This window comes from Balaenoptera ricei, chromosome 13 (genome assembly GCF_028023285.1).
Source record: "Balaenoptera ricei isolate mBalRic1 chromosome 13, mBalRic1.hap2, whole genome shotgun sequence".
Classification (NCBI taxonomy): domain Eukaryota; kingdom Metazoa; phylum Chordata; class Mammalia; order Artiodactyla; family Balaenopteridae; genus Balaenoptera; species Balaenoptera ricei.
Genome location: NC_082651.1, coordinates 58126513 through 58149161, shown reverse-complemented (window position 1 = coordinate 58149161; position 22649 = coordinate 58126513).

Below are 22649 nucleotides of genomic sequence, written 5' to 3'. Positions count from 1 at the left end.
ATAAAAAAGAATGAAATATTGCCATTTGCAGCAACATGGATGGACCTAGAGAATATTATACTTAGTGAAGTAAGTCAGACAGAGAAAGACTAATACAATGTGATATCCTTTGTATGTGGAATCTAAAAAAAACAATACAAATGAATCTATATACAAAACAGAAACAGACTCACAGACATAGAAAACAAACTTATGGTTACCAAAGGGGAGAGTGAGGTGGGGAAGGACAAGTTAGGAGTATGGGATTAACAGATACAAACTACTATATATAAAATAGATAAGCAATAAGAATTTACTATATAGAACTGGAAATTATGTTCGACATGTTGTAATAATCTATAATGGAATATAATCAGAAAAAAATAATGGAATCACTAAGCAGTACACCTGAAACTAACACTATATTGTAAATCAACTATACTTCAATTAAAAAAAAAAAGTTGAACACATGAAGGAAAATATAAGCATTCTAGAAAACCCCTTTCTCCATAACTTTAACCATCCCCCCCTAAGCACCTATGTATTTACATGCCATCTATGTTCCTTTGAAGATTCTTCTCACCCCAAACCCACTCAGAGCAGAGAGTACATTTTCTGTATTATCTTTCCAGAATCTTTCTAGTCGTTTTCCATAGTTCCCACCTCTGTGTTCCCAAGTACTTGGTTCACACTGTGTTTTTAAAAATTAATCATAACAATTAATATTTATGTAGGATTCATTGTCATTCTATGTAGGCCTTTATATACTCATGACAACCCAGTGAGGTGATGTTACTTAATTTAAAAATAAAGAGTCTGAGGCCTTCAGTGGTGCACTGACTGACCATGGTCACAAGGCTAACATGCAATAGTACCAAGTTTACACCCAGGAGATCTCATATTAGATACCTCCCTATGATGCAGCTTCCACTGACAATATTGACCCTGAGCATAATGGGTTTTGTTTAGTCTGTCTGGGCTGAAAGGCAGGCTTTTGAGGAGAGAGCACTTCTTGTTCATATTTTCACATCAGAATATAACAAAGGCCCTAGGACCTTGTAGAACTTGTATAACAAAGGCCCTAGGACCTTGTAGACCTTGTAGCTGAAAGGCAGGCTTTTGAGGAGAGAGCACTTCTTGTTCATATTTTCACATCAGAATATAACAAAGGCCCTAGGACCTTGTAGACCTCAAATGTCTGCTGAATAAATGAATGAATAAACAAATGACTGAAAGTTTGCTACTTATTGATTAAAATTTTCTTGGGTAAAACAAGACAATGCTTGTTAAGTTCTATACAAACACTAGGTGGCCTGGCATTCTGTTCTTTTCACTGTATTGTGTGTGTGTATATACATATATATACATATATGTGTATGTATCAGAATTAAAAATAAATGGAAATGTATCCATGATCAAATAAATTTTATCAGTTTTTCTTAGTCCTCCAAATGTCATCTATAAGTCTCTTTTTTAAGTACCTTTCTATTCAACTTTTTCAAAAGAAGTTTTTGCCTTTTAATGGGAAGTTGGCATTTCATCATAAAGATAAAACACAACGTGCTCAACTTATTCTGCCTTCTAGAAGTTCCTTTTTATCATGAGTACTTAGCCAGTAGAAAAGATAGATTCCAAAAGAAAATATATTTCAGGCATGAGAGATCAGAGCTCTACTAGACTGAAAAGAATGAAAAATGAAGCTTCCATTTCCGTTGTACTGAAAGACATAATTTGCAAATGCTCCATTATCACTGAACTTCTGTTCCAGAGTCCATGAGAGCAGAACAAGGAAAGAACTTGCCTATCGCAAAAAATCAGTCAGCTCTGAGTTTAAGTAAAAGTTTGAACCATGAAGCATTCCACAGAGTCTTGATTATTTGGACAACATGACTTTTTAATCAAATAGCATTTTGTGTGTCTCCCAGCAAACTACTTCTAATGAATCACTTTCAGAAATGGTAGCATTAGTAATTAAGTTACAAAGTCTGTCTGTAATTACTGCTGATAACCTCAATGGCAGTGATTCTTGGTGGTTGAGGCCAAACCCTTTTGAGCATCTGATAAAAGCTATGGATTCTCATCCTAAAAAAAAAAAAACAAACAAAACAAACCCACATATACAAATAAGGATAAATACTTAAAATTTGCATGGCATCTCAGGGGAGTCACAAATGCCCCAAAGTCCACTCACAGACTCCTCCTGTTTCATAGTTCTCCCCAGTCCCTTTAAATACCTGGGCTCTGAGAAGAACTCAAGACTTTGTCTCTCCCCAGTTCTTTTCTATGGAGGAACCACTCTGAAAGACAAGGACACAATGGAGGGCTCAGGAAGACACAAAAGAAGCCATGTCACTAAGTGGTAGAACTTTCACGGGAAAGCAGAAAGCACTTATTCAAATTAGATTTGGGAAAATGTTCACTTCCCTAGACTTTTTCTGCGAAATTCAGTCCTTCATTTAACAAACATTGACTGAGTTCCTACTCTGGGCCCCTACCTCCTGCTGCCCCTCAAGAGTCCAGGGAGAACCTACACATAAGGAGTGGAGTAGACTGCTAGGGCCTGACTGCATCTGGAGGAAAGGGTTCTTGGGACCATCACAATCCTGGGCATCTCGCCAGGATGAGCAACCAGAAAGCCCACATCCTTACCAGCAGTAGAGGGTTCATGTACCTAAGTAGTCACAGTGAATAAATTCCAATGAATTTAGTAGAACAGCAGACATCAAAGTCCCTCCGTCAGAACATATACTGGCCAAATCAATGATGACAGTAATGACCTTAGCAAATTTTCAATTCAAACATTACACACAGTTCCAAATTGTGTTTATTCATAAATGATGGAATCCCTCAAGTTATTTGATACCTATCTGGTCAGCATTCATGAAGAAATCTATTCTATACTTTTGTGGGTATTTTAGAACAATGATATTTCTTTAAATATTTTTGAAAAATATCTAACTTAGGGAGCAACAAAATCAAAGGTGGCTCATTAGATTTGCATAATGATTAAAATTGAAATCATCTAATTGGGAATTATGTGTATGTTATTTAGGAGTACTTCCTTCTTTTAAGATAATAAATGAATGTTTAGTATGTACACAGCAGAATTGTAAAACACTCCTCTCATTGGGGAGAAATGAGATAGTCCCCAGAGGAAGCCTTGGGAAGACTAATCAGGTTTCCCAGTTGCTCATTTGCCTTGGCTCATGTAGAAATTCATGTTAGGAAAATCCATAAGGTGCTGCACAGCTGGAATCCGGCAGTTTAATTGCTTTGCACAAGAGACCAATGGTCCTGGGTCTTGGGTGTATCCACATGTGCACCAAGGCAAGGGACAAAGCCCTTGCAAAGCTCCGTGCCCTTAACTGCTATAGATAGTCAACCAGGAGAACTGTGTCTAAGGGGGAGGGGTATGAATTGTGCTGAATAGGAATCTATTTTTAGATCTATTCATTTGCCTCTCTTTAGATTCATTACAATTTTAACTCATATACCAGAACACTGTTTCCAAGGAAGCACTGATTAATGTCCTCCAAGGACAAATAGAACAAAAATAAGGCACATTCCAGATGAAGATTAACTCTACTTTAAACTATGCTTTGGATGGGAGGTAGCCCCTGCTTATATACTGCAACCCTGTGAATAAGTGTGTTCCCTTTAAGACACACTTCAGCCAAGGTGCAGCAAAGATAGATGAGCAAATTCAGGCAGATTCAAATAAAAGTGATTCTTCTAGGTATGTTTTATTTATACAGCATGGCTGAATCTCAAATATATTCTGAATATTTTTGCCATATTATATGATAATACTATGTTATCCAAGAAAAAGAGGTACCATTCAATTTTAGCAGAAGTATCATTTTAATCAAAATGAATTTTATTAAGTTGTAATAAAATTGTATGCACTTGTCCAAACTGTTTCATGCTGTTTAAAACCTATACCCACTGTTTCAGAGGATTAATGAATCCCATTTAAGAAACTTCACAGGACCTCTCTATCTTGGGCCATCCTTACTGTACAAAAGCCATTCTTTGAATACCTAGGAAATTAATTTGAATTCAACTGACTGCTTATTCTTGTGTTAAAAAAAAAAAAAAAAAGGCCTGGAATGAAGGTAGGAAATGGACATTCTAGTCATGAATGCTTCTAAATATCTGGTGGGCTTCAGACAAATCACAGAACATTTTAGTACTTTTTCACTTTATTAAATTACAGTAAATATCATCTGAATCTCTGAGATATTGGTAGTAAAACTATAGTCACCATGCTGTACAAAGGCAGTTGTATTACGTATTACAACATTAGTGAAGTTTTCTAAATACTAAAGACCTTTCATTTAAATAAAGCATTAAAATAGACACTAGGCTCCAGTTGTCTCAAGAGAGTTTCCCCACTCAGTTCTTATATGTCAAAGAAGGATCTGTTCCATGATCTTTTGAAGCACCTCATGGAAAAATTTAAGGCATAATATCTGGCTCCTGAAATGTGTTCTCTGTCCATTATTCTAAACACTAAAGGAGAGAAATAGAACATGTAGAGAGAAAAAGCTAACCTCTGGCCAGAAACTGATTCTGTCTTAATCCATACTTTACTTCCCAACAGAAGAGATGTTTCTCTGAATCTCCAAAAGAAGGGGGAAAAGAGAGAACGCTGCCTAGATGATAATTAATAATGACCATTACTACAAGATTTGTTGGAGGGAATTCTCTTCACACTAAGCATTGAGAACAATCTAATCTCTTCAATCACCGCTCCAAGATACTGTCAAATGGGTTTCAACATTAGGAGAGAATCTAATTTCCTTTGCAGTGCCAAGTGATAAGTATATTTATTAAGGTGGAAAGGAGAAAAGAATTTGAAGTAGTAATAAAAGTCAGGTATCTTTCAATGTTCAAGAAAACCCAGTGATTTATTTTCTGGTGTTTGGGAGAAAAGATTTATGTTCATTCTATCTTATCTGTATTAGTTATCTATTGCCTTGTAACAAATTACCCCAAATTCAGCACATTAAAACAACAAGCATTTTTTATGTCCAACAGTTTCTGATCATCAAGAATCTGGGAGGAGCTTAGCTGGGTGGTTTGGTCCTGGTTTTCTCAGTAAGTTGCAGTGAAGCTGTCAGCTAGAATTATAGTCATCTCAAGACTTGACTGAGTCAAGAGAATCTGCTCCAAACCTCATCCATGTGGTGTTGGCAGGTCTTTCTTTTTCACTGGTTGTTGGTCAGAGACTTCAGTTCCTTACTCTATGGGCCTCTGGATAGGGCTTCTCACAACATGGCAGCCTACCTCGTTCAGAGCAAGATATCCAAAAGAGAGGGTCAGCACCCAAATTGCAATCTTGTATATGTTCATCTCAGAAGTGAATTACCATCATTTCTGCTTTATGCTATTGTTCACATAGGCCAATCCTGGTATAATGTGGGAGGGGACTACACAAGAGTATGGCTACCAGGAGGTAGGCAACATCGGGGGTCACCTAGGAGGCGTGCCACCACATCACTTAACTTACAAGAGGCCTACAAGAAAGCAGTACTGGCCAACCACAAAAATGGCTAGAGGCTCAGCTGGTGGGATCTGGGTGCAAAGTAAACTAATCATAAATATACCATCTTTTGCCCAGGTTTGTCTGTTTTACCTTTAAGGTAAATCTGTGTCCTCTCTCTATTTGTGAAGTCTGCATAACTGCATAAGCTAAGCCAGTTAGTCTTCTCCAATTTCTAATTCAAATTCACCAAACATATAGTGTGGTAGGAAAGACGAGACACAGTTTCTTTCAAAGGGCTTGTCTTTCAGTGTAAATTCCTTCTCTGGCACTCTGCCCTTCCCTGGACAGTATGAAGCTATTTCCTGGGGGGTGGAAACGGGCACAGAGAAGGAAATAAAACATCCTTAGGATAATTAGAAGTGATGTTAAGGAAAGGATAATTCAAACAAACCATGTTTTTCTCAGAAAAAAAAGCGATACTGTCCACAGCAGGCTTGCACCTGGCTTCTCTCTGGCCAGGAAGGTACCTACTTTAGACGAAGAGCAACTACTGAGTTGAACATTTGGAACTTGAACTGCAGTAAGGTCACCTGATACTCTGAGAAGGGACTTCCCCTTTTCTTAGATAAAAATTTACATATGAGATAAATATAACACATTTTATGAGAATACGAAGGAGGGATAGGGCTATATTATTGCAGTGAAGGAGAGCATTACTATCTAAATGTCTGTCTGTACCAGTGGTACTGAGGTGTGTGTATAGGGGGATAAATCCCACCTTCCTCCCTCACCCCCGCCAAACATTCTGATAAACCTTCCTACAGGGTCTATCCCTAGCTCCTGAGTTGAGAATCACTACCAAATTGACCCATGGTTACTGATGGGAGTGTCTTATTTCTCAAGGAGTTTAAGAAAGAGAATCTTTGTCAAATAATTGACTCAGTGATAACTATTCCCATGATATATATCTCTACATAAAGGAGTTTATTTACCTATTTACTTATGTACCACCTTGTTCCCTCTAAAAAAAATATTTACTGTGATTTATAAGGATTTATAAAATACAACAAAAAAATAACATGAACTATTTATGAAAGAAACAATATAAGAAAACCAAGTCTATGGGGCATAAAACTGAGCAAGGAATGTATTTGCTCCAGATGGGCAACAAATTTGGCTGTAAACTTTTGAGCAGTCTGCCAACTAGAAAAGAGAAATCTGGTCTCAGTTCAGTTTACATAAGAAAAATATTGACAATTTTCCTAAAAGGGGTACAACTATTCTTAAACTAAGATCAGGCCCAGTACTCCACTGGGGACACTACTCAACAGCACTTATACAATAAAAATAAGATAATGTGGCCTTGAACCATTTCTTATACTGATTTGATCAGAGCCTTGTAAAAAGTGAGTCTGCAGGACCGTATGTAACAGAGGCCACCTCAACGTCTTTTTTTTCTTCCTGCACACGCAGAAACTCTACATTTTCCAGCTATGTGAGATCAGATTGGGGCCATATGACTGGATTCTGGCCAGTGCACAGCGATGTGCTCTCTATGTAGGCCTGGGCATAACAGCTCCTTGCTTTCTTCTTCCACCATGACCTTGAAGGACCATATTTAAGACAACAGTGCCACACAATGGAAGGAGCTTATATCCTTAGCTCAGAGGAGTGTCTCCAAGGAGAGCCATTCAACCTGAATTAGACCATGACATAAGCAAGGAACAAAACTTTAGTGTGTTGATTTCCCTGACTAAAACAACAAGCATTATCAATACAGGATTCAAAATTCCAGCTCTCTGTAGACCTGATTTGATTAACTAGGCAGAGTTTAGAATATTTAGAAGAATAGATAGATTCTAAATCTTTCACACAGTCCTCCCTCAATATTGTTTTATTCAACTGGGTGTTAAAAAATCCTGGAGATGATGATGATGAAATTATAATAATAATAGCTAACACTCGGATATCACGTGCTACGTGTCAGGAATGATTTATTCTAAACCCTTTCAATATATTAATACATTTATTTCTTACAATATATTCATTCATTTAATCCTTACCATTATCTGTAATTTTCAGATGAGGAAACTGTGGAAAAAAAGTGACTTGTCCAAGGTCCCTCAGTAAGGGGTGGCACCAGAATTAGATTCAGGAAATCTAACTCCAGGGTTGGTGCTACTAACTTCTATACTATAATTTATTTCATACAATGATGATAAGATTCGTATCACGCTCCCTTGAAAAATTATTAAAAACCTCCAATTGTCTAAAAGTCCAAAGACTTCAAAATGCATACCAGCTGAAGTATGGCTGGCATCCTCTTGGAATAGCTAAGGAGCCTAATGAATCATTAATCTTAATAGATGCCCACCCCATTTCAAATGAATAAACCTGTATGGAGCCAAGATTAGCTTTTGAAAGGATTTTCTAATATAACCCAACTGTATGATACCTTACTAAGTTGGTTTAACAATTTCTATAATTTACTTTAAAATAACAGCATAGACAACGTAATATTGTATATGTACTAATTAGCTGAAGTTTTAACTTTAGAGGTATTTTGGTGCCCTAATTTAACTTTACAAGAGAACACAACAAAAAAACTGTTTTCTGAATGCAGATAAAATTCTTGGTACTTCTTGGTCACCTAATTCCATTATATACAATCCTATGTGATCCATTGGCCATATATGACATACCAGAAGAAAATCAATATAATACACTAATTCCCCTAAGTTAGTTCTCCTTGCCATAATTAATCTTTTGGAAAACAAATGTAAGCTTCCTGTTAACTCAAATATCACTCTGTTTACTTCATGCCGTTTTTTGCTAAAATACATAATAATGAGTTTTCTGGTTTCATGTAAAATTCCCTTCACTTACCTCAAGTATACATAAATCACAAAACCGTACATCAAGAAGGCAACTCTTAATATTACCTAATCCAATTCCTTTTTCCATAGAGGAAAAGACTGAGATCCAGACAGACTAAATGACTTGTGCCAGGTCTCAAGCTAGTTAGTGGCAAAGTTGGACACAAAAGCCAGTGTCCTGGCTTTCTCCTCCAAGTTTTTTCATACCATCACACTGAGACACAGGTGGATCCCAAGCGCATATTTAAATACCGAGATTGCAAAATATGCTTGGCCAAGAGGCAGGGATAAAGCATGGCCATAACTTTTTTAAGTATATATCACAGTGAAATAAGCTAAAGCAGTTTCAGCTGAGGTGGCAAATGTTTGCTGCTGAAATAAATACAACAATTTAATTTTGAAGGTGAAAAGGCAGCTCAGAGGCAGGATAAAGATGGTGGAGTAGGAAGACCCTGACCTCATCTCCTCCAAAAATAATACACCAATACTACAACTACATGTAAACAACTTTCTCTGAGAACAGCCTGATGACTAGCAGAACAGTTCTTCTATAACCAAGAATATAAAAACAAAACAAAACAAACAAACAAACAAAAACACTGATATGGACAGGAGAGGAAGAGAAGCAATCCAGTTAGGACCCACAGTGCCAGTGGGTGACCCAGAAGAGTAGGGCAATATCACAAGCTCAGGGATTGCCTCTAAGGAGCAAGGAGTTCAAGCCCCACATTGGGCACCCCAGTCCTAAGGTCTGGCACTGGGAAGACGAGCTCCCCTTGCTGGTTTTGAAAAACAGCGAGGCTTATGACCAGGAGAGCCAGAGAGCTGTGGGAATTAGAGACTCTGCTCTTAAAGGGAAAGCACAGACTTGCTTGTTCCCAGTCCCAGCATACAGGCAGCAGATTTAAAAGTGCCTGGTGCTCTTGCCAGCCTACCAAGACTTCTCCAGTGTGCCCCCCAGCCTGCACCAACTCCAGCTCCAGCCCTGCACCTCCCCCCACCAAGATGGCAGTCACCAGCACACCCCAGGAGAAGCCACAGCTCACACCAGGATCTGGCTCCAGCCCCTCCAGCCCTAGCCCCTGCCAAGGCTCTGGATGCCAGTGTCACTAGGAGAAGCTGTGGCTCACACTGAGCTCCAGGTCTAGCCACCCCTGACTCCAGCCTGCCCCCGTCAAGGCAGTTGTCCACTAGTGCACCCCAGAAGTAGCCCCAGCCTGTGCTGCTGTGCTGGGCTCTGGCTATAGTGCCTACATAGCTTAAACCCACCTCTGCCAAGGCAATGGCCCCAACACACCCCAGAAAAAGTCCCGGCCGGCACTCACTTCAGATACAGCTCTCCCACCAAAGCCACCTGACACCACAAACTGCATAGGAACAATTCCACACAAGGACATGCCTTCAAGACTGGAATACGTAATGGTTTCTCCTAATTTCACAGAGATAAACAGAGAAAGTCAAACAAAATGAGAAGACAGATGAATATGTTTCAAATGAAAGAACAAGATAAAACCCAGGAAGAAAGAAAAACTAATGAAACACAGATAAGCAATCTACCTGATAAAGAATTTGAAACAATGGTCATAAAAATACTCACTGAACTCGGGAAAAGAAGAACAGAGTGAGAAATTCAAAAAATAATTAGAAAATAAAAGATATATGAAAACAATCAGAGCTGAAGAATACAATAACTGAAACAGAAAATACACTAGAAGGAATCAACAGCAGATTAGGTGATACAGAAGAACACTTAAGCAACCTAGAAGACAGAATAGCAGAAATCATCCTATCAAAACAGCAAAAAGAAAAAAAATTTATTGAGGATAGCTTAAGGGACCTCTGTGACAACATCAAATGTACTAACATTCATACTCTAGGGATCTCAAAATGAGGAGAGAGAGAAAGGGACAGAAAACATATTTGATGAAATAATGGCTGAAAACTTTCATAACATCAAAAAGGAAACAGATATCCAGGTCCAGGAAGCACACAGAGTCCCAAACAATATGAACTCAAAGAAATCCACACTGAGACATATCCATTAAACCAGCAAAACTGAAAGAGTCAAACACAGGGAACCCCAAAATCGTTTTCAGCTAATTTTTCACAGAAACTTCACAGGCCGGGAAGAAGTGGCATGATATATTTAAGCATTGAAAGGAACAATCCTACTACCAAGGATATGCTACCCAACAAGGTTATAATTCAGAATTGAAGGAGAGATAATTTTCCATACAAGCAGAAACTAAAAGAGTTCATCACCACTAAATTAGCCTTACAAGAAATGCTAAAGTGTTTTACAAGAAATGTTTTTTAAAAGGCCATAATAATAAATAAAATATATGAAGGAAAAAAAATCTGACTGGTAACAGCAAATATATAGTAAAAGCAGTGAATCAATTATTTTAAAAATCTAGTATGAAGGTTAAAAGACAAAAGTTGTAAAACCAACTATTCAGTTTAAAACAAATACATATGTGTATGTGTATGTATATGTATATATGTATAGAGAAACCTCATGGTAACCAAAAACCAACAACAGATTCACACACACTAAAAGAAACAAAGAGAAAGGAATCTAAACATAATGTTAAAGAAAATCATCAAACCACGTGGGAATAGACTAAAAGAGAAAATCTACATGAACAACCAGAAAACAGGAAACAAAATGGCAGTAAGTAAATACATATCAAAATTCACTTTAAACATAAATGAACTAAATGCTTTAATCAAAAGACAAAGGGTGGCTGAATGGATAAGAAAACAAGACCCATCTATATGCTGCCTACAAGAGACTCACTTCAGAGCTAAAGACACACACAGACTAAAAGATGAAGGATGAAAAAAGATATTCCATGCAAAAGGAAACAAAAAGAAAGCTGAAATAGCAATACTCACATTAGACAAAATAGACTTAAAGTATTTAATAAAAGACAAAGAAAGGCATTATATAACGATAAATAGGAAGAGTATATAACATTTATAAACATATATACACCTAACATAGGAGCACCTAAATCTATAAAGTATTAACAGACATAAAGGGAGAAATTGATAGTAGTATAATAATAGTAGGGAACTTTACAACACTGGATAGATCATTTACATCAATGGACAGATTATCCAGAAAGAAAATCAATGAGGAAATACTGGCCTTAAATGACACATTAGACCAGATGAACTAAATACTACCGATAGAACATTCCGTTCAAAAAGAGCAGAATAAGTATTCTTTTCAAGTGCACATGAAACATTCTCCAGGGTAGATCACATGCCAGGCCATAAAACAAGTATCAATAAATTTAAGAAGATTCAAATCATATTAATTATATTTTCCTATCAAAACATTATGAAGTTGAAAATCAATTACAGGAAGAAAACTGGAAAAAAACCACAAACATGGAAACCAAACAACATGCTATTAAAAAACCAATAGGCCAATGAGGAAATTTAAAAACACCTTGAAATGAATGAAAATAGAAATACAACTTTCCAAAACCTACAGGACACAGCAAAAGCAGTTCTAAGTGGGAAGTTTATAATATTACAGGCCTACCTCCAGAAACAAGAAAAAACTAAAATAAACAATCTAAATTTCCACCTAAAGGAATTAGAAAAAGAAGAACTAACAAAGCCCAAAGTTAGCAGAAGGAAGAAAAAATAAAGGTCAGAGCAGAAATAAATGAAATAGAGATTAAAAAATAATAGAAAAAAAATCAATGAAACTAAAAGCTGGGATTTTTCTGAAATGTTAAAGAAAATTGATAAATCTTTAGCTAGCATCATGAAAAAAATACTAGAGGGCCCAAATAAATAGAATTAGAAATAGAAGTTACAGCTGATATCAGAGAAATACAAACAACCATAAGAGAGTAATTTTTTGAATCTGTCTCCTCAGGAAAGGGAAACAAAAGCAAAAATAAACAAATGGGACTACATCAAACTAGAAAGCTTTTGTACATCAAAGGAAATGATGAACAATACAAAAGCCAACCTATTCAATGGGAGAAGATATTTGCAAACAATATGCGGACATAAGAGGTTAATATCCAAAACATATAAAGAATTCAAACAATTCAATATCAAAAACACCAAAACAATCCAATTTAAAAATGGGCAGAGGACCTGAATAGGTATTTTTCCAAAGAAGACATACAGATGGCTAATAGGTACGTGAAAAGATGCTCAACATCACTAACCATCAGAAAAATGCAAATCAAAACCACAATGAGATATCACCTCACACCTGTCATAATGGTTGTTATCAAAAACACAAGAAATAACAAGTGCTGAGAAGAATTTGGAGAAAAGGGAACCTTAGTACATGGTTGGTAGGTATGTAAATTGGTGCAGTCACTATGGAAAACAGTATGGAGATTCCTCAAAAAATTAAAAATAGAACTACTATATGACCCAGGATTTCCATTCCTGGGTATTTATCTGAAGAAAACAAAAACACTAATTGGAAAAGATATATGTACTCCAATGTTCATAGCAACACAATTTACAGTAGCCAAGATACAGAAACAACATAAGTGCCCATCGACAGATGAATGGATAAAGAAGATGTGATATATATATTCAACGTACTATTGCTCAGCCATTAAGAATGAAGTCTTGCCATTTGTGACAACATGGATGGACCTGGAGGGTATTACAGTTAGTAAAGTCAGAGAAAGACAAACACTGTATGTTTTCATTTATACATGGAATCAAAAAACAAATGAACAAAAAAAAACAAAAACAAAACAAATGAACAAATAAAACAGAAACATACTTGCAGATACAGAGAACAAACTTGGGGGGAAGTGGAGAGGCAAAATAGGTGATAGCAATTAAGAGGTACAAACTTCCAGTTATAAAATAAATAATTCATAAGGTTGTAATGTACAGTACAGGGACTACAAGTCAATATTTTAAAATAACTTTGTATGGTGTGTAATCTATAAAAATCACTATGTTGTACACCTGAAAGTAATGTAATATTGTAAGTCCACTATACTTCAATAATTTTTAAAATATGAGAAAAAAACCTCTTGACAATAACTAATAGGGCAATTTTATTTTAAAGGAGGCAAGAATATACAATGGAGAAAAGACAGTCTCTTCGATAAGTGGTGCTGGGAAAACTGGACAGCTACATGGAAAAGAATGAAATTACACTCCCTAACACCATACACAAAAATAAACTCAAGATGGATTAAAGACCTAAATGTAAGGCCTGATACTATAAAACTCTTAGAGGAAAACATAGCCAGAACACTCTGACATAAATCGCAGCAAGATCTTTTTTGACCCACCTCCTAGAGTAATGAAAAATAAACAAATGGGAACTAATTAAACTTAAAAGCTTTTGCACAGCAAAGGAAACCATAAACAAAACAAAAAGACAACCTTCAGGATGGGAGAAAATATTTGCAAACGAAGTGACTGACAACAGATCTCCAAAATATGCAAACAGCTCATGCAGCTTAATATTAAAACAACAAACAAACCAACCAAAAAATGGGCAGAAGATCTAAATAGACATGTCTCCAAAGAAGACGTACAGGTGACCAGCAGGCACATGAAAAGATGCTCAACATCACTAATTATTAGAGAAATGCAAATCAAAACTACAATGAGGTATCATTTCATACCAGTCAGAATGGCCATAATCAAAAAATCTACAAACAATAAATGCTGGAGAGGGTGTGAAGAAAAGGGGACCCTCATACACTGTTGGTGGGAATATAAATTGGTACAGCCACTATGGAGAACGGTATGAAAGTTCCTTTAAAAACTAAAAATAGAGCCACCATATGATCCAGCAATCCCACTCCTGGGCATATATCCAGAGAAAACCATAATTTGGAAAGATTCATTCACCCCAATGTTCATTGCAGCACTATTTACAATAGCCAGGTCATGGAAGCAACCTAAATGTTCACTGACAGATGAATGGATAAAGAAGATATGGGACATATATACAATGGAATATTACTCAGCCATAAAAAGAAATGAAATTGAGTTATTTGTAGTGAGGTGGATGGAGTTATAGTCTGTCATACAGAGTGAAGTAAGCCAGCATGAGAAAAACAAATACCGTATGCTAACACATATATATGGAATCTAAGGGAAAAAAAAAAAAAGGTCATGAAGAAACTCGTGGCAAGATGGGAATAAAGACACAGGCCTACTAGAGAATGGACTTGAGGATATGGGGAGGGGGAAGGGTAAGATGTGACAAAGTGAGAGAGTGGCATGGACATATATACACTACCAAATGTAAAATAGATAGCTAGTGGGAAGCAACTGCATAGCACAGGGAGATCAGCTCTGTGCTTTGTGACCACCTAGAGGGGTGGGATAGGGAGGGTGGGAAGGAGGGAGATGCAAGAGGGAAGAGATATGGGAACATATGTATATGTATAACTGATTCACTTTGTTATAAAGCAGAAATGAACACACCATTGTAAAGCAATTATACTCCAATAAAGATGTTAAAAAAAAAACAAAGAATGAAGTAATGTCATTTGCAGCAACATGGATGGACCTAGAGATTGTCATACTGAGTGAAGTAAGTCAGACACAGAAAGACAAATACCACATGATATTGCTTATACATGGAATCTTTAAAAAAAAGTTACAAATGAACTTATTTACAAAACAGAAATAGAGTCGCAGATGTAGAAAACAAACTTATGGTTACCAGGGTGGAAAGGGGAGCATAAATTGGGAGATTGGGATTGACATATACACACTACTATATATAAAATAGATAACTAAAAACGACCTACTATATAGCACAGGGAACTCTACTCAATACTCTGTAATGACCGATATGGGAAAATAATCTAAAAAAGAGTGGATACATGTATATGTATAACCGAATCACTTTGCTATACACCTGAACCTAACACAACATTGTAAATCCACTATATTCCAATAAAATGTTTTTAAAAAGGAAAATAAATTTTTTAAAAAAGGAGTATATGAACATAGAGAAGGGAGAATAAAATAAAAATGTGTGCTTAATGAAATCTTGAAATATGCATACAAAAAAATAAAGACAACTGTGATAGATATGGCACAATAATAGAAAAAACACATTTAATAAAATAGTTGGATCTCCTTGGCTAATGATTTAAAATAGGCAATGATACTTTAATCTCTCCCTTCAAAATCACTTTTTTTTTTTTTTTTTTTACAGAAGTGGCTGCTTTGCAATATTCTACATCTTCTATGCATATTCAGAATGTTGATTGGCAGTATAACCCTAATGGGACCCGTGATTAAGTAAAGAAGAGGAAGAAAGAAACTGAAACAGAGTCCTATGTGATATTCTTTATTATATATGACCCTCTTGTAGCAAAAGCTAACATTTAACAGTTCTTCAAATATGCCGTAGGTTCTCTTGACTCTCAGCCTTGCTATATGCTCCTCTCTCTCCCTGATATAACTTGTGTCCTACCCACACACCTTTGGCTGAATCCTATCTGTACAAGTCTGTTCAAATTATACCTCTTCCAAGAAGCAGTATCTGATCCCATCACTTTGAGTTAGATGTCCATTAAATGTATAACCTAAATTTCAGCAGGGTTCTCAAACTCCTTTTTAAGCCACCTCCCAAAAACCCACTTCTATAAAATACTAGTGATTAATACTAGATTAACTGGGATTTCATAGAGGAGACAGAGAGATGGTATTTGCTGCATAAACCATTCCAAAATAACTTGCATCCACTAACTGTTCGATCTTGTCAGTTCTAAAATAGACAAGGTATACATACAGCCAATTCACTTCATTGTACAGCAGAAGCTAACAAAACATTGTAAAGCAATTTTACTCCAATAAATAAATAAAATGGATATAATATGACCTACCTTCTAGCATTGTGGGGGACCTAAATGAGATATATTTGTAAAGTACTCATCATCATACTGGCACAAGAAAGAGCTCAATTAAAGAAATCCCAAGAAAGAAAGAGAGAGAGAAAGCGGAAGAAAGAGGAAGGAAGGAAGGAAGGAAGGAAGGAAGGGAGGGAGGGAGGGAGGGGAAAAAATGCAGCTCAAAATCCTCTTCCAACATGGCCTTTTCTATCAAACAGCACGATTAGATTTTCTGGTGTCATCATCTCGATGCCTTGTCATCTCAAGGCATAAGCACACTCATCATTGATCACTCAGATGTTATGGATTTGCCAGCAATAAGCTTGGAAAACATCCCTCGTTTGGAGCTGCCTTGTTTGTTACTAGGTAACCCAAGGCACTTCTCTCCCAAATGCCATCCCAGTCTCTGTAGCGGACCTTTATCAGCTCCCTTGTCACCCTCAAACATTTCAATAATTCATCTGTTTAGAATGCTGTTTTGATAGCCGACAGCAGATTGGAAAACAGCTTTCTAAAGAAATAACAGGCAGGCAGTATCCACTAAAGCCCCTGCTTCTGATTTCAGGAAACTCTGCTTGAACAAAATAAAAATCCCTGTGAGGACACCGTAAAAATTTCAACAACAACAAAAATCCTGCCTAAAAAGTAAGAGGTAGACTCAGAAGTCTTAGGAGTTAAAAAGGCATATGTTTAGTATGTCATGTGTCATGTTCTGCTAAACATGCACAAGTATGTATTTTATGATGTCTTGTTTTAGGTCAGAGAAAAGAGACTTGGTGATTTTACAAGACAAATGAGTTTTCACATCAATTTAGCAAATAAAGTACAGTAATTTTTTTAAAGTGTAAAACCACCTGAACCCGTTTGAGTAAATAAAGATCAGCAAGGTTCTGATTTAACTGGATAATATAAAAGCAAAAGGGACAGGGGTTATTCTAAGGGAAACAAGTCTTCCAGGGTCACAGGGTACTATGGAGTGGATGTTTGTGTCCCCTCCAAACTCATATGTTGAAACCCTAACCCCCAATGCAATGGTAAGTTGGAGATGGGGCCTTTGGGAGGTAATTAGGTTTATATGAGATCATAAGGGTAGCATCCTCATGATGAGATTGCAAGAAGAGATCAACCAGAGAGCTCACTTGATTTCTTTCTCTCTCTCCCTCCCTCTCTCTCTCTCTGCCTTGAGAGGACACAGTAAGAAGGCAGCCATATACAAGCCAGGTAGAGGGCTCTCCCAGAACCAAACCATACAAGCGTCCTGATCTTGGATTTCCCAGCCTCTAGAAGTAAGATATAAATGTCTGCTGTTTAAGCCACTCATTCTGTGATATTTTGTTGTGGCAGCCCGAGCCTACTAAGACACTGAGTTTCCTGTGTCAGGCATCAAGTCAACATGAAAGGGTCCAGGGCAGACAGAGTGAGGGACATGGGGGTCACTTCATTTTCCAGAGGGGATTTACAGGGTCTACTCTTTGAAAACTTCTGTTGATTTAATTTAATCCTGTAGCATGAACAGCCAATGCAATTTCTCTTGAATATAACCAAGTTCATATTAAAGTAACTGTCCTCTAGCCACCAAGCAAAAAGTAAAAGACAAATCTAGACATCCTTTCTAGATTTAGAGACACATATTTTTAAGCCTTGCTTACTATAACTCTGTTAAGCAACTTGAGAAAAATGTTCATATTATCAATCCTTAAAAAGTTTAATTTGTATATGCACAGTACTTGCCTCTCTCAAAGTGTTTTTATGTCTGTAGGAGAAATACCTTACAGACATACACTTTCTTTCCTTTGCCTGCAAACTTGCTGACTATGAACCTTCCTTAATTCTTTCTCTCTTTCCTCAATAGAAGTGCCCTTTCTTCTATCCAAGCTAAACTTCTACTTGCTTCCTATACCCATTCTCCCAATTTCAATCATCTTTCTCTCTTTCCTCTTTACCCTACTGATTCTATTTAATTAGCCTCTAAACATGATCACATCTTTCCCATTACAAATCAAAACAAAATAAAACATCCCTCACATGCACCCCGAAATCACAGGTCACCCCTGGCCACGAGTCTTCTACAAAGCAGCTTATACTCAACATCTCTGCTTCTCTCTAGTTTCTACTCAAGTCACTACCTCTTGTCTTCCACTCTTTCCATGGTCACTAATATTGCCTCAACCATCAAAAACAGTTAGGCATGTTACCTTCCTTGATGTCCTCACAACATTCAGAACATTTTACCACATGATTCTTCACTGATTGAGTTTCCTTTGAAAATCTTTTCTCCCTTGGCTTCTGGTATACCCCTCTCATCCAAATTTCTTCCTAAGTCTGGGTCACACCCTCCTGGTTGTTTTCATGGCTCTCTCCCTAAAAGCAGTGATTAAGACTGCTAATTCTCACATCAGATCACTTGATTTTGAGTCTCAACTCTAGCACTCACCAGCTCCATGACCTTGAGCAAGCTACCTCTCTGAGGTTATGTTTTCTCCTCTGTAAAATGAGTTTAAGAGCATCAGCTGTCTTATAGGATGTGACTGAAGTTAAACAATAATCCATGTAAATCTCTTTATACAGTGCCTGGTTCATGGTAGGTACTCAATAAAAGGGAGCTGTCATACATGATTATATATTTACATTCCCCATATCTTCACCCCTGGCCCTATGCCCTTATCCCTCTCTCTAGATAATCTCAACGAAACCCAGACTTCATCTATTTCTTGGATGATAATGACTCTGATATCCATGTTTTTTGCTCAGACCTTGGGTCTAGGAGCAAGTCCTATAAAACCAATTGTTTATTGAACTTTTCTTCCTGTACAACACCCAGGCAAATAGCAAACTCTACAAGGACAACATTGAACACACTGTCTTTCCCTCAAAATCTTTCCTTTCTTATAATCCATCCTCATCCACCCCCACTTACACCAGAGATCTCAGAGTCAATCAGGACCCAAATCGTAATATTTCCAAAATATTTTCTAAATATGTCTCAAATGTTTCCCCTTCTCCCTACTCCCATTGCCATTGCATTATTTTCCCTATATTACCTCAGGAAACTTCTACCCAGTACTTTCTGCCCCTCCAAGCTAAGTTATATTGTTGCCTTAGTGGTATTTCTAAAAAGGTAATTTTTATCGTTTCTCTCCATAATTAACATCTTTTTGATTCATGATTTGATTTAGAAACAGTCTAATTTCTTGACTTAGCACACAAGAGACTAATGATCTGTCTTCTCCCTACCCTCCAACCATACCCAGCACCACTACCCCACAAGCACTTACTGATTCCTGATTTTGTACCTTCTTCCATCATTCTCACTATAGTCTCTGCTTAGACATAACTCTAAAATATTCTTCAAGATTTAGTGCACTTATCTCCTCTAGGAATTCTTCTTTGACAGCTTTCTTTCTAATACTGGAAGAGCTGAGCTTCCTTTGTGAACCAAAGCCCACTGTGCTTAATGATCATACAGTATTTAAAATTTTCTGACTCTATAAGAAAAGATCAGGTTTGGTTTTTCTAAGCTTAGCACAAGCTTAGCTTCTGAAAGATGTTCAGTAAACGTATGCTAATGAACAAATCCAAGATTCTCACAATTGTCTTGTGGAGTACACAAGGCAAGTATAATTAATCCCATTTTACAGAGAAGAAAAAGATAAGAAGTTAAAGTCAACATCTTAATCTTGGAAGCCCAAGAACTCTGTGACTTAGAAAAAAATAATGTTTATTTCTTGCCTCTTAATATAAGTGCAACAAAGGTTAGCAGAGGGCTCTGCTCATATTAGTCTTTTATTCCTGAGCGACTTTGTCTAATAGCAAGATTTACTTGGTTCCATACCTTTAGTTGGACATTGAAGGAGATATTTTATCCATTCAGAGGATTTAACAATACATGTAATGACCATACATTTGAGTTCAATCAGCCTTTTTTAACCAAAATCTTTCTCAATTTTATTTTTTCCTCTTTGATACTGGGAGGATGTGGCCTCTTCCAACTTTACAATTATTTGAATTTGTGGACTCTATTACTTTTATTCCTGCTCGTAAACTGGCCAGTCCTTATCCAGATTCACCTTTCTTGAGTTTTCTTGTCACAGTGAACAGCAACACACACACTACTAACATTCTATTTTCTACCTCTTCTTCTAGAGATACAAATTAAGTAAGTATATTAACTCCTTTCCAAATTATCACAGGAGAGAGTTCACCATTTATCTCATCTCTAATAATACTTTTCTACCAGCCAGCACCCAACCAATAAGCTAATACCACACATATCTGTCAATGTGAGTTATGTTATGCTGCAGTAACAAAACAGCCTTAGAACTGCTGGTTTAAACTATTTCTCATTCATACTACATAGTCAGCGTGTGACTGAAGGGTCAGCTTTGTTCATCATGGTCACTCAGGGACTCAAGCAATCTGAGGTTCCGTCTTAACACATTTCCAAGATCACTATGGCCAGGGTAGGGACATAGCAAATAAAACTTTGGCTTTTAAAGTTTCCAGTCATAGTTTATTAACCAAAGCAAGTCATGAGTCTTTGGGGTTGGGAGGTGTGATCCCACCATATCCCTGGAACAAAGAGAACCAGTGTATTTATGAACAGTTCTAATTTAATGCCTGCTACAGTCACATAGTTACAGAGGCACTGAGATACTATTCAAATTCAGGGCCCTGACTCCTAGTTTTTCATTACTTCAATTATCTTTTTAAAACTGTAATGAAACTAATCCAAACATGTAACTCAAAAAGTGGCAGAAATCTTAAAATAATTTCTATGTAACATTACATGACTGTTTTGCTACTTTCCTAACAGGGGCTTAAGCTGAAGAGAGAAGCTGAAAAATTCATCATTCCCAGCCCTGAACAGACTAAGGTAGTGAATAAGACTTCAAAGTCTTTTTGTCTGAAAGTAACTTTCTTCTGTTTTCCTCTACTTCCTTTATCAGAAGAGATGGTCACATTGTTACTATTGGTGTCTACATACTGCAATATCTATGTCTGCTCACAATGCCTTCCCAGACAGGGTCACCAGATGTAGCAAAGAAAAATACAAGACACCCAGTTAAATTTAAATTGAGATAAACAAAAAATAATTTTTTATTATAAATATGTCCCAAATATTACATAGAATGAATATATCTCAAATATTACATAGGACATACACTTAAAAAATTATTTGTTGTTTATCTGATATTCAAATTTAACTGGGCATTCTGTATTTTATTAGGCAACTCTAATCCTAGAGCCAAGTCATCAAAGGAACTAACCTAAATTAACTTCATATAAATGCTTTTGAAGCTATTTTAAAGGTATTTTCCCCCTTGTCCAAAACTAGGCCCCTATTTTTGAGCCCGAGCAGGCCAAAATTAAACAGAAATATTTGACCAATATAAATTGTCAAGAGCCATGGAAAACACATGCTCTTTCAAGTATCTTTTGGCAGAATGCACCAAGTATTCCAAAATGCAATTTAGGAACTGAATTATTTTCATCATATTAGTGCACTGACAAACCTAGCTTCTGGGTAAAGTACATTTGCAATGAGTTTGGGGGTAACAGCAGACATGTTGACCGTGAAGTACTTGAGAAGCAATTCTAGTGACAGTAAAGTTCAGAAGCATTTGCTGCCTTTCAATGGAAATCATGGCAAATCATTGAAGAGGAAGACCTAGGCAGCAACACTAGCTGAAGAGCTAGCAACAAGAGAATCAGCTTAAAAATTAATTGATATACAAAAAGAAAGATGGTCAGATACAAGAGCAGCATACAAAAATCCATAGTTTTCCCCTATATTACCTGTAACCAATTAGAAAATGTAACAGAAAAAAATGCCATTTACCACAGCAACTACTAGGAAATACTTAGATAGGAATAAGACTATACAAATACATGCAAGATATTCATTTAAAAAACAAAACAAAACAAAAAACCTCTAAAATATATTTTCTAGAGGTTAAAAAAGACTTGAATAAATACAGTGATATAACATGCTCATTAAAATAAATATGTCAACAGTCTCCAAACAATATGTTAACTTCAAAGCAGTCCACATAGAGTCTGCAACTGGGCTTTTCGCCAAACCTGATCAACTGATTCTCAACTTCATGGAGAAAATTAAATGCACAATAATATGCAAGACAATTTTGGATAAGAAAAATAAAGGGCAAATACCGACCCGATATTCAAACATATCATAAGCTACAATAACTGACAATGTAAAACTAAAAAGGAAAAAAAAAGAACCCCAAATACAACAAGGAATATATGTGAATCTAGAGTATGACATGGGTGTTACTTAAATTAATGGGCAAAAGATGAACTATTGGAACAATAGACAATTCATTATTTAGGTGAAAATTTTCACACACAAAAAATCAAGATAAATGAAAACTCTCAATAAAACCAGCAGAACTGTATAGTTATATTTAAAAATCT